This window comes from Macrobrachium nipponense, chromosome 10, assembly GCF_015104395.2.
Source record: "Macrobrachium nipponense isolate FS-2020 chromosome 10, ASM1510439v2, whole genome shotgun sequence".
Classification (NCBI taxonomy): Eukaryota; Metazoa; Arthropoda; class Malacostraca; order Decapoda; family Palaemonidae; genus Macrobrachium; species Macrobrachium nipponense.
The window spans coordinates 103,843,811-103,854,905 of NC_087204.1; positions in this window are offsets into that span (position 1 = coordinate 103,843,811).

The window sequence follows — 11,095 nt, forward strand, 5'->3', positions numbered from 1 at the left end:
CACCCGCAAGAATCGAATGTCTTTTTAACGGTCGAGACACCAAATCACCTCGCCTTTTGCGCACATGGCGATTGCACTTCTAAGGTTCCGAATCAGAAGACAGACGAGAATCACAAACACTAACACCTTTCCACATCTTTTTGGACGACACCCGCGAGTCGACGAAAGCTTTAAAAGACATTCCTAACTTCATAACTGATTCAGCTAACACTTCGAACTTTTTATCCATCTTAGACTCAAGCAAGGCAATGGTGTTGGGTTCGGAAACATGGGCAACTTGAACAGGGGTAATCAAAGGAGAAGTAGGAGGACTATTAATTGGAGAAATATTCTCTAATAAAGGAGAGGCAAGAGGAGACTTATTTGTCTCCGAAGGAACAGGAGTAGTTTCTAACCTATTCTTACTACTAGCCCTAAGAGCTGCCTTCCTCTTCCTATCTTTCTCCATTTTCTCAGCATGCGATCTAACCGCCTTCCATCCCTGTTCATTGCCATTCTTTAACATTTCATCACATGTCACATCCATACCATTACAATTTTGTCCTCTGCATTTAGTGCACTTAGAGTGCGGATCGTGACATAACTTAGCTAATCTTGTTTTGCAGCCAGCGCTGCAAAACCTTACAGCAGATGAACTAGAATCTGACATAATTAGCAATAATGACAAAAAACTGAATAGAGATAGCTAACTGGCAAGAAAAAACCAAAACTTGTACATCACCAAACAAAAACCAAAATCCAAAATGGCAACGCAGGAGACTGCAGCGAAAATCTCACAGGTGTTACCCCGTGAGCGGCAGAAACGAAAATTGACGGTAGAAGGCTAGCAGTACCCAGGGTTCCCGGATGTGGGCGGGTCTTGTATCACCTATACTTAAGATAGCAACGCCGCTGGCGCCAACAATTTGAATTTCGACTGCCGTAGGTAAGAAGCTATAAGCTATGTAACTGTTCGGTAAGTCACTTATGTGAAACTTCAACTATGGAAATCCTGGAACGCCCGGACACATGCATTGACGCAGCTCAGAACTCTTAGGGAATCCATGATAAAAGACAAGCAGGCACACACACACACACACATACACTGAAAGCAGAGAACAAATCAATCACAGGCTAACTGGCTTGGGAAGGAAAGCGCAAAAGAAAGCACCACTCTCCAAGGCAGTCAAAGAAAGACTAACACGTCATGTCTTGAGGTTCCAAACCTGGTTGATGACCAGCTTCCCCCTACTAAATGCATGAGTTGCCAGATGCCACAGATTCCTTGCTTTACAATCTTTTGATTGTTTTAACTGGTTTTCAGGTGGCACAAGAAGATTATCCTATTGTTAAGACTGAAGATTTGTTCCACATATGAACAAAGTGTTATGGAACTGGATCATCTTTAACAACTGTATGCAAGTATGATTAGTCTTTAGAGTGAATGAGAGGTGATGGTATTTGGCAAGGCCAAACACTTCAGTGTTCTCACACCACTCCTCCATGGTACTGGGAAGACTCTGAACATTATCTGACATTCATTTGGAAGAAGTCAAAAGGCTTTAACTTGCTTTACAAACTTCCAAAAAATATAATGCCTGTATCAAGAAAAACAGCATAGTTTCAAATAATACAGATAAAATTAATATGTTAAATCAACATACTAAAATATTGTTGGTAAACACTAAAAATACTGTGGTAATGGTGCATGGCACTTTGAAGTAAAAATATGGCTCCTCTTAAAGCACCAGTCAATACACTGCTAGAATGAATGCTCCAAAGCATGCATAAGTTAATGTATACCTAAACTTCAATACCTTTACTGAAATTATAAACAATCAATTTTTAAGCTTTTATGATTTCTATATATACAATTTAAGCTTCTAGTTGTAAGTGCATTCTACAAATGTAGCTATATTTTAACATATACTTAGGTAGTTATCTCATCACAATATAGTTCACAAAACTATTCAGTAACAATTTGCACAGCACAATAATGCTAACTTGTACATACCAAATTATTTTATAGACTATGTTTAATTCATAAAATTCAATATGTAGGGCTGAAGGTTTGCCACTTAGGAGTGCACTGCCATCCTCTGAGAAATACTTTCACCTAATAAAAAACAAAAGTTCTGATGGGAATGCAAAATTTTAAGCCATTAAATATCAACTACTACCATTTTCTGAACTTCATATCTCGAGACTTGCATGATCCCTGATATATTGAGTCCCATGGAAATGAATGCCTATTTCACTGGCCAATGCACAACAAAGAAATTGCAATAAAATACAATCCCTTTGAAAATTAACGTTAAGCTACAAAAATGACATTTGTTTTCTTTAGTAACACATCAGAAACAAAAAATTACTTGGAATAATTTACAACTGACAAAAATTTAGAGAGAAGCAACAAAATACAGTGGCAAATGTCTAAACCTTTCACTCCATTTCAATGGAGTTCTGAGGTACTTCAAACATAGTATATTATAAGCAACCTCACCATGAGGGGTTTCTCATTTTAAAATTTTCAGCAACGTTCTCTGCACCGTTAATGATAAGCCCAGTGCTAACAAAATCTTTATGGTCCACTGTTCCCTGTTGGATTCATTGGCTTAAAATATTGAGCAATCTAACTTTACGAACAGTAGGCACGAGCGTTCAATGAATATGAACATCATTCAAAAGATTATGTACAATATTTACACATCACAAAATTTTAACTTTTCAGTCAAAACATGAACATTGTCCAGTAAAAGCTATCAAACATCAATTCATCATGTCATGAAACAGATCCTTGCATTTTTATATGTAATTGCTTTTGCTGTTGTTCTGTGCTTGCTATGGCAGAAAAAATTCAATACATATGGAAGAGTACTACTTGCATTCAATTTTGTAAAAGTAAAAACTTAACAGGTCTACTACTTTGATACATTACCCCACACTACTATGACATATTACTGGTATGCAATATTTCTAATTTTTACACAAGTTTAGTACAACAAGTAAACAACATTAGTTTATTCAAAAAGTTAAAACATTTATTTACAGAAAGTTACTTCTCTTGCCTATTAATGTTATTCTTACACTCCTGTACTTAAAAATTCATTATTTCTTGTAAATTCAATGTCTGGTTATTTGTCAAATTATTCAAAATTTCATTAGTGAGTGATTTCTCTAAAAAGTAATAAAATACCTGTGAAGTATTGCTAGAAAAAAAAAAAAACTGTCAGTGTCATTTTCAAAGGGGACAAAAATTCAATGTACCTGATATAAAGGTTATTTAATTACCTGTCAACATAAAATTTCTTAGAACTGAAAACCTCATTTACTCTATTCACAGGCAATACCAAAACCAAAAGTTCTTTTGCTTTTCTCATTTCAAGGATAGTAATATAGCAAAGGTCCAACTACATTCGTCATACCGATATATCTTGCCTTCTATGGCATGACTGTATTTTCAAGATGACCATAGACTCAGAAGTCTGGAAAATCTAATCCTTCTTATTATTACTATTAAAATTAAAGATAACCAAAAACTAAAATTTCAAGGTCACACTTATGGCAATAAAAACTTCTGAGTGTTTGATGGGATTAGAAACATCATGTACCATAATGAAAATTGTTTGGCATTTAAATAAATGGAGTAAAAGTACAATTCTGGAAATGCTAATTTCTCTAGCCTAACTACCCCTGTAATGAAAGACCTGATAATAGACCCATGCCCAAAAGAGTAAGACAAGTAAACTGTCGAATCAAAACTGCCTGCATGACATTTTCAGGCCATGTAAGAAATACATACCTACAAAACAATTGGGAACCAACTAAAAATGATACATTGTTAAGATATGCTTTGATCTGATCTGATAAGCATACTATGTACCTTATTGCATACAATTATAAACTTTCAAGCATATTAGTGTCTTGCATCACTATAACAATGTTTGATGGGAGACAGTATGTACTTGACAGCACCATGTTGTAAATTCAATCCATAACTGAAGTAATTTCATTTTTCGAGTAAGAGTAGATGGATAAATGCATTAAATCAGTTAATCTAGAACTGAGTACCAACATTTAATTACAAATTACCTTTAATGGTACATACTGCGGCAGTCCCCCGGTTTACAGTGGTTTTGGCTTATGACGTTACGACACTTTTCAATTATATTCATTAAAATTATTTCTAGGTTTACGGCACGTTCCCGGGTTACAACACTTACGACACCGATCCGATGGAAGAAATATGACTCCAGAAAGGCAAAATAATCAATATTTGAAGGTTTTTTCATGAAAAAAAAAAATAAAAATGCAGTTTACATAGTTATCAATACACCCAAAGCATTAAAAGTAAGGTTTTCTTAGGATTTTTTATGATTTTCAATGTCTCAAGAATAGATACCCCATCGTAAACCGGAGACTGCCTGAACTGTATTATAATATGAAACACTTATACGACTTTCATTATTTCTTATAAAGAAAAACAGACATTAAAGGATGTTCCTCATGATAGTTTACTTTTTTGATGATATGACAATGGCCCAGGTCATGACTGACACTTTTTGGAAACTGTATAATAATGAGGATGCGCAAGATCCGATTAATAAACAAGCCAAATCATATATATCTAATCAAGATGACTAACAAGTACCAATTCATGTCTCATGATGAAGCTACTCTAGCTGTGCAAAGTTTTCTCTTAACAGAGCTACAACAAGTGTCTTGAAATATATTTGAAGGCACCATTGTCTTTATCTAGACAATTTGGAATATGTTCACAAAAAACAAATGTTCTTATATACACTTAATACAGTTTACTTCAAATACTACCAATTAAAAAACCAGCCATATAAGTCTACTTACATTGGTTATGTGTATCATATCCCACTCCTTATATTATCTTTAAAACTATTTCATGCAAAAATTGAGAAATTTTTTTATTTCTAAGAAAGCTTCCTTTCCATCAGAATATTATTTATCACATCACATCCATTTCAATTACACTTTCCTTTCACATAGCAATAGTAATATATCAACATAAACTCTCACAAGTCTTGGATGTATCATCTACATTTCTCTCATTCACTTTACTTTTTTCAAGGACATTTACAAGTATGTTGCCCATATGATATTATTGTAATATACACTGCAATTTTTAACATAAATGGCCTTGTAACATTTGAAATTTTATATCCTTTATTGGTGAACATATCAGTGATACAAAGTAAACATATCATGAGTGGAAGACTGGTAAAATCAAACCTAAACCAAGAATACATCCTAGTTTTCATCAACTCCTTACCAATGTCAATTTCCAGCTTTTACATGTACTAACATGTTTCATATTGATATCTCTTCCCTATTATCTTGAATACTTTATATTTTTTTGAAGTTTGCAACTCGTAAACAGTAGTGTATTGTACAACACACTTCAAAACTTATTATGAAATTCTGATATCTAAATTAAATGAAAAAAAATTATAAACTGTCTTTTTCTAAAGTTAAATTTGAACAGTAAAAAAATTAAAGTTATTCATATTTTTGTTTCACATATTCCTTAACACTAAGTATGGTGTGATCAATCATGGTTCAATAGTCTTTATAAAACTAGCAAAGCACTGATTTAAGACGGTACCAAGTTATAATTAAAATCATTATCACCATAAAAGTTCAACAATATCACTGAGCAGCATTTTGAGACACCCAAAGGATATCTTCTTAAATGACAAGTGAAAACTGCCGTAGAGTAAAATTTCAAAATGTGAACAGTTTCGTGGGAAGAGACTAAAAGGAACCGTTGAAAAAGTAAAAGGAGAAAGCAATGCACCTGGGCCCAAAAATTACTGTACAATCTCCAGTATGATGTGCAAGGCACACTGTAAGTGATAACCCCCTTTTTGGGAATACCCGGTAGTAATCGCTAACCACAAAAGCAAAGACTTTTGCTCTCCTAGCAGCCTTGTAGGTGATAAGAAAACTAAAACAGTAACCTAGGCAATTCTAATGGAAGAGTTAATGAGGACAACAAAAATCTGTAACTGCTGGGTTTGCATACTATTGTCCTTTTCAGGTATCCGGGACAATTTTCTTCCTCCTTTAGGACTTTACTCTCACCCAAGTCATGGGCAGAGGATACCTCCAAGCAAAGACCATACTTTCACATAGGTTACCTCTTTGCCTGGAATATGCAAATCCCAGTGGGACTACTGTTTTACGAGAATAATTCACAACCAACGCTTACCACAAAGATCATAAAGCAACACAAAAATAGGTAGAAAAGTACCTTGTCAACATAAATTGTTGAAAAAATGCAAACTTCACCTATTGAGAATATTGTGGTGTACCTATAAAATCTACTAATCATCCTTCAGCAAATTGATATGATTTGCAAATGGGATTTGCCAGATCACCTTGAAAATTCAAGGTTCAGCACCAGTGGTATAACCAATTCAGGCATAAAGGAAACTTAAATATGGCTCTTTACATATCATCAAAGTCTTAGGTGATATCATGCTCTTGAAGCAGCCAAGTAACCCGGGGTTCATTCTTGGCCCAAGATCATAAAGGAGGCAGGTGTAGGACACCCTTAAAACACTTAGCTTGACTGCACTGGTTTCTTACTCAATAGAACAGCTGCCAACAGATCTGGAGTGACTAAAATTCAATCATGCTCAAACTGAAAATGCTTCATGCTACAAGAAACTTCACCTCATCTTACAGAGGTGAGAGAAGTAGTCTCAAGTCTCCTTTCATGATTTAAAAAGGTCTAAACATATATGATTCTGTTTTCCTGTCCCAGGGTAGATAATCACTATGGCTCCACTTCTCAGGCCTGGATGGACTTCAAAAATTATGGAGACAGGCTGCCTGTGCCAATTCAGGGCAAACTACTGTACTGAAGTTGGAAAACGAATTGCCTCAAAACTTCAGTGGTTTACAGATTTACAAGGAGGGGACAGATCAAAGTAAAAAAAAGAGTAATGGGTATGGAAATACCAACACAAAGGACCAGAAGGTTCAGGAAATCAAGTAAAAGTGGCACCAATGAAGACCTGACTAGGTGGGAATTCAGGCAGAAGTGTGAAGAGAACTCATTCCACTCACATCACCACAAAATGACAAATTGTACCAAATAGCCGAGACATACCAGAAAACCAGAAATTCTATAATGATTACTGTGATATGATACAACTAGTACTGATGCAATAATTATACAACATAAGACCAAGTATGTATAATAATACCCATGTAAGTGTGTGATAAATTCACCAACATAAATTAGTAATAAATTCAAGATCATCAATAATACAAAAAATGGAAATACAGAAAATGACATTATACAGATATATGAGAAAGTGAAGTTTTGCAAACTTAGTACTACCAGGTATATATAAATACTCGTAAAGGCCTCTGTCCTGGATAGAACAAAAACTAAATACTTCTCACCCATAGGCTTAAAACAATAAACATTATACTGTGAATATGTGAAAAAGCTTTAAACAGTGAAGAAAACTCAAAAGTACTTAACACAACATCTGATCACCAGCAGACCAAAGTTAACCAATGCTAAAAGTGAAGGGAACAGCAACTTAGAAGAGCTGCCAATGGTGGGCAGTTACCTTCCTAAGTGTAAGAGCAATAACTATTTTGTTAGTTTCAATATGTTAATCATTGTTGAAGTAACCTACCAAAATACATTATAGTGTAAGTAAAACTATATTTGTCAAATGGACACTTAGTAATTATATAGTATTTTATTTTTGCTGTCTTTTTCTCATTTATCAGAAATCTATGGTTCTGCTCTTTTGAGCTACACATACCTTTCCCAATGAATATCTACACCAACACATTTACTTCACTATTACTGTTGCTAAATCAATTTAAAATGATAGTTTACAATAGATATCAACTATTATTTAAATGTATACTCTGAAACAATCCTTTGGGCTTAATATGTAAACATACATGTTCAAATTTAAAAAGGCTCATATGTGTGTGCTTGAGTGATCAGTCTAAAGGGGAGCTGAAATTTTAACCTGATTATGAAATCATTTTTTATATATATTACAACATGTACTTATAAATCAGACAAAAAATCCATATTGGTCCTACTGGGATTCCTATTATAAATTACAGCTACATATATTATAGAAAGTATGAGGGTTCTACTCACTAACCCTTTTCTAACAAGTGAAGCTCTATAGAAAAATAAAAAAATTTAAGATTTCTATTTATATCAGTGATAAGAAAGTTGCTTGTTTGGCTGGTACTGTTTTTGAACGGCACAATAACTAACTGCTAGGAGCAACCTAAAGTGTTATATGCTAATTTAAAACCCTTACAATATAGCTAATCCAAGTGTTAAAAACTAAAATTATGGTAAACTCTATAATCCATGGGAAATTGTGTTAATTAAGTAACAAAAGAATAAGATTACTGTAACATAATCTACTTGAGTGTTACAGCAGGTTGCAGGTTATTGTTGTTGAGTCTTTAAAAATACAAGGAACTTGACTTTCATTACAAATTTGAACCAGATACCTACTTAAAAATGTAGAATTCCTGTACTCACATCCTAAAAATTCCAATATTTTCTGTACATAACTCTACAAACATCCTCACATATACAACTTTACAAATTTGTGGTGGCAAAATACTTTTTTCAAACTGAAATCATATGTGAGGTGGTGAAACAATTCTTCCACATTGTACATATCAAAAGTGACTGGAACAAATAATTGATTTTAAACTTAATTAGGTATGTACAGGCAATTTACTATAATTCACGGTCCATCTTGGCTAATAGGTGGAATTTCAAGTCAATTTTCACTGAAGTCAGTTCACAACATGCTAGGAACAAGAAGAATAAGAGTGACACAATGCTTTTCACCACTAAGATTGACTAACACAAGATGGTTGGTAAGCAACTTCATAAACTGAAGTGGAATTGACCATTGTGAAGATGAAGCTTGTAAGAGTGCCTCTCTTATACATATTAACACATTGAACAGGAAGCAACCATTGGAGCAGGAACTGTGAAGCCAGTTGATGGAAGCAAGGGAATGGAAGAAAATTTAAAAATACATAAAACACACTTGAGTCTGAACATTTAAATACCATGAATACTCTCAATATAGACTTTTTTTTTACCATTATTTCTGCAACAAAAGAAAACTTTCCAGAAATTTTAGCACTAGAATAACAGTCCCCACAACGATGTTTTTCTGTAACCCAATTCACTAAATAACATACAACAGACTAACTAAAAAAAACTAATTATAAGCAATAAAATGATTTTGTGAAAAATTAAATGCAGACAAATGGAAAATACAACCCAAAACTTCAAGACACAGGGATCATGAAGGGTTCCTTGCTTAGCTGAATATACTCTAAAACTACAAACAATAAAATGCTCTGATGATCAACAACAAAATACATACCTACATGTTCCCAAATATTAGTAAGTGGACAGGGTCACTAGGTAAAAGGAACCACTAAAACTGAGCTGATTCATAACAGCTGACTTCCTGTTACCAAAATGTGATTTCCTAATACTACCATAAAGTGGCTTCTGGAGTGCAGCTTTCCAATAGCTATCAGAATTTGGAAGTTGACACACCATCTACTGTCAGAACATGAATAGTACAACTTTACTGTAATCATTAACACTGAGAATGCAAATAATCTAAATCACTGAAATATTTAAAGAGATTTCAAAATATGTATAGCACTACACACGAGTCATTTTCAGTTATGAATATTGTCTTGTGCTGGTATGAGCTGACTTGTACCATTCTAAAATTTTCTTAAGTAAAAATGTAACTCAAAGCAAGAGTGATATAAAGAAAAACTGATGATCACAAACTGATTCTCCTCAATGGAACTTACATTGCCTGATAAGACCACTATGTTTCCATACACATTGCCATACCAGATTCCCTCAACATAGCAGACTGTAAAGGATGTAATGACATCAGAAACCTAACATTTATAATATAATAAAAATAAAAACAAAAATACTATGATGTGCAGTTTGCCTAAATAACATGTAAAATGCAGTTATCCAGAAAGTGAAATGCTAAAAATGATCATACTAAACTTTCATCACGTACTTGAAAGCCACAACCATAAAATATACATACATACACACATCTATCATTCTATGCAAGTCCTTAAGCACCCATCTGCTGCAAAATAAAATTAAATTTCAGTAATTTTCCTAAACACTAATTGCTTGGGAATTAATTCAAAAGTAATCTTCTAAATACCTTTCTCTATACATTAATTTTTGTGCCCAAAATAATATAACGTAAAAAAATTTGTCTATTTCTAATACAACTTCAGTGCACTTTCTAGATGGGTAACAGTCTCCCTTAGGAGAGGTATTTAACAATTTTAAAAACATCAACATATACATTTTTCACCAATTAGGTAGTCACAGCAGTATTCTCTGCAGTTGCTTCTGCTGCCTTCTCTTTGCCCCCCATATACTCGTAGTTTATCAATCGACCAGCCTGCAAAAGATGTTCGCAACATTAGACAGTGAATACAGGTTTCGTATGGTATAAGAAATACAGTTTCAAATTTATGTAGTACAGTACGTACTGCTCATGTATCACTGTGCTTCCTAGCAAGCCACGCAAGCCAAACAACAACAGCAACCTACAAAACTTTCATTTAATAAATATTCCACACTCAATGGAAATGCTGAAACAGATAGGATTGTCAATCAACTCTAGGAATATTCAGAGATAATTCTGCAACTTTATGTTCTGTCCTGGCAGGGAAAATCTCACTGATTTTATTTTTCTTTAACTATGTAATTATTACTTAAATGGCTTTAGCTAACAGTTAACTGTACAATTAGAATAAGAGGCTGCTGTTCTATAAGCAAGCCTGACAGTATTTAAAACAATTTATGAAAAGGATCCACTTGTAACAAAAATAAAAAGAAAATTATTATGGTACTAATCTTACCTGAATTAACTGTACAGTTTCATTTGTAAAGTGACAAGAAAACAACAATAGATTTCTTGGCTGTACTTTGATGGCAAATCTCATAAAAATTGCAGAGTACAGACACAAGGCTGAAAAATCAAGATCAAAATTAATTTCA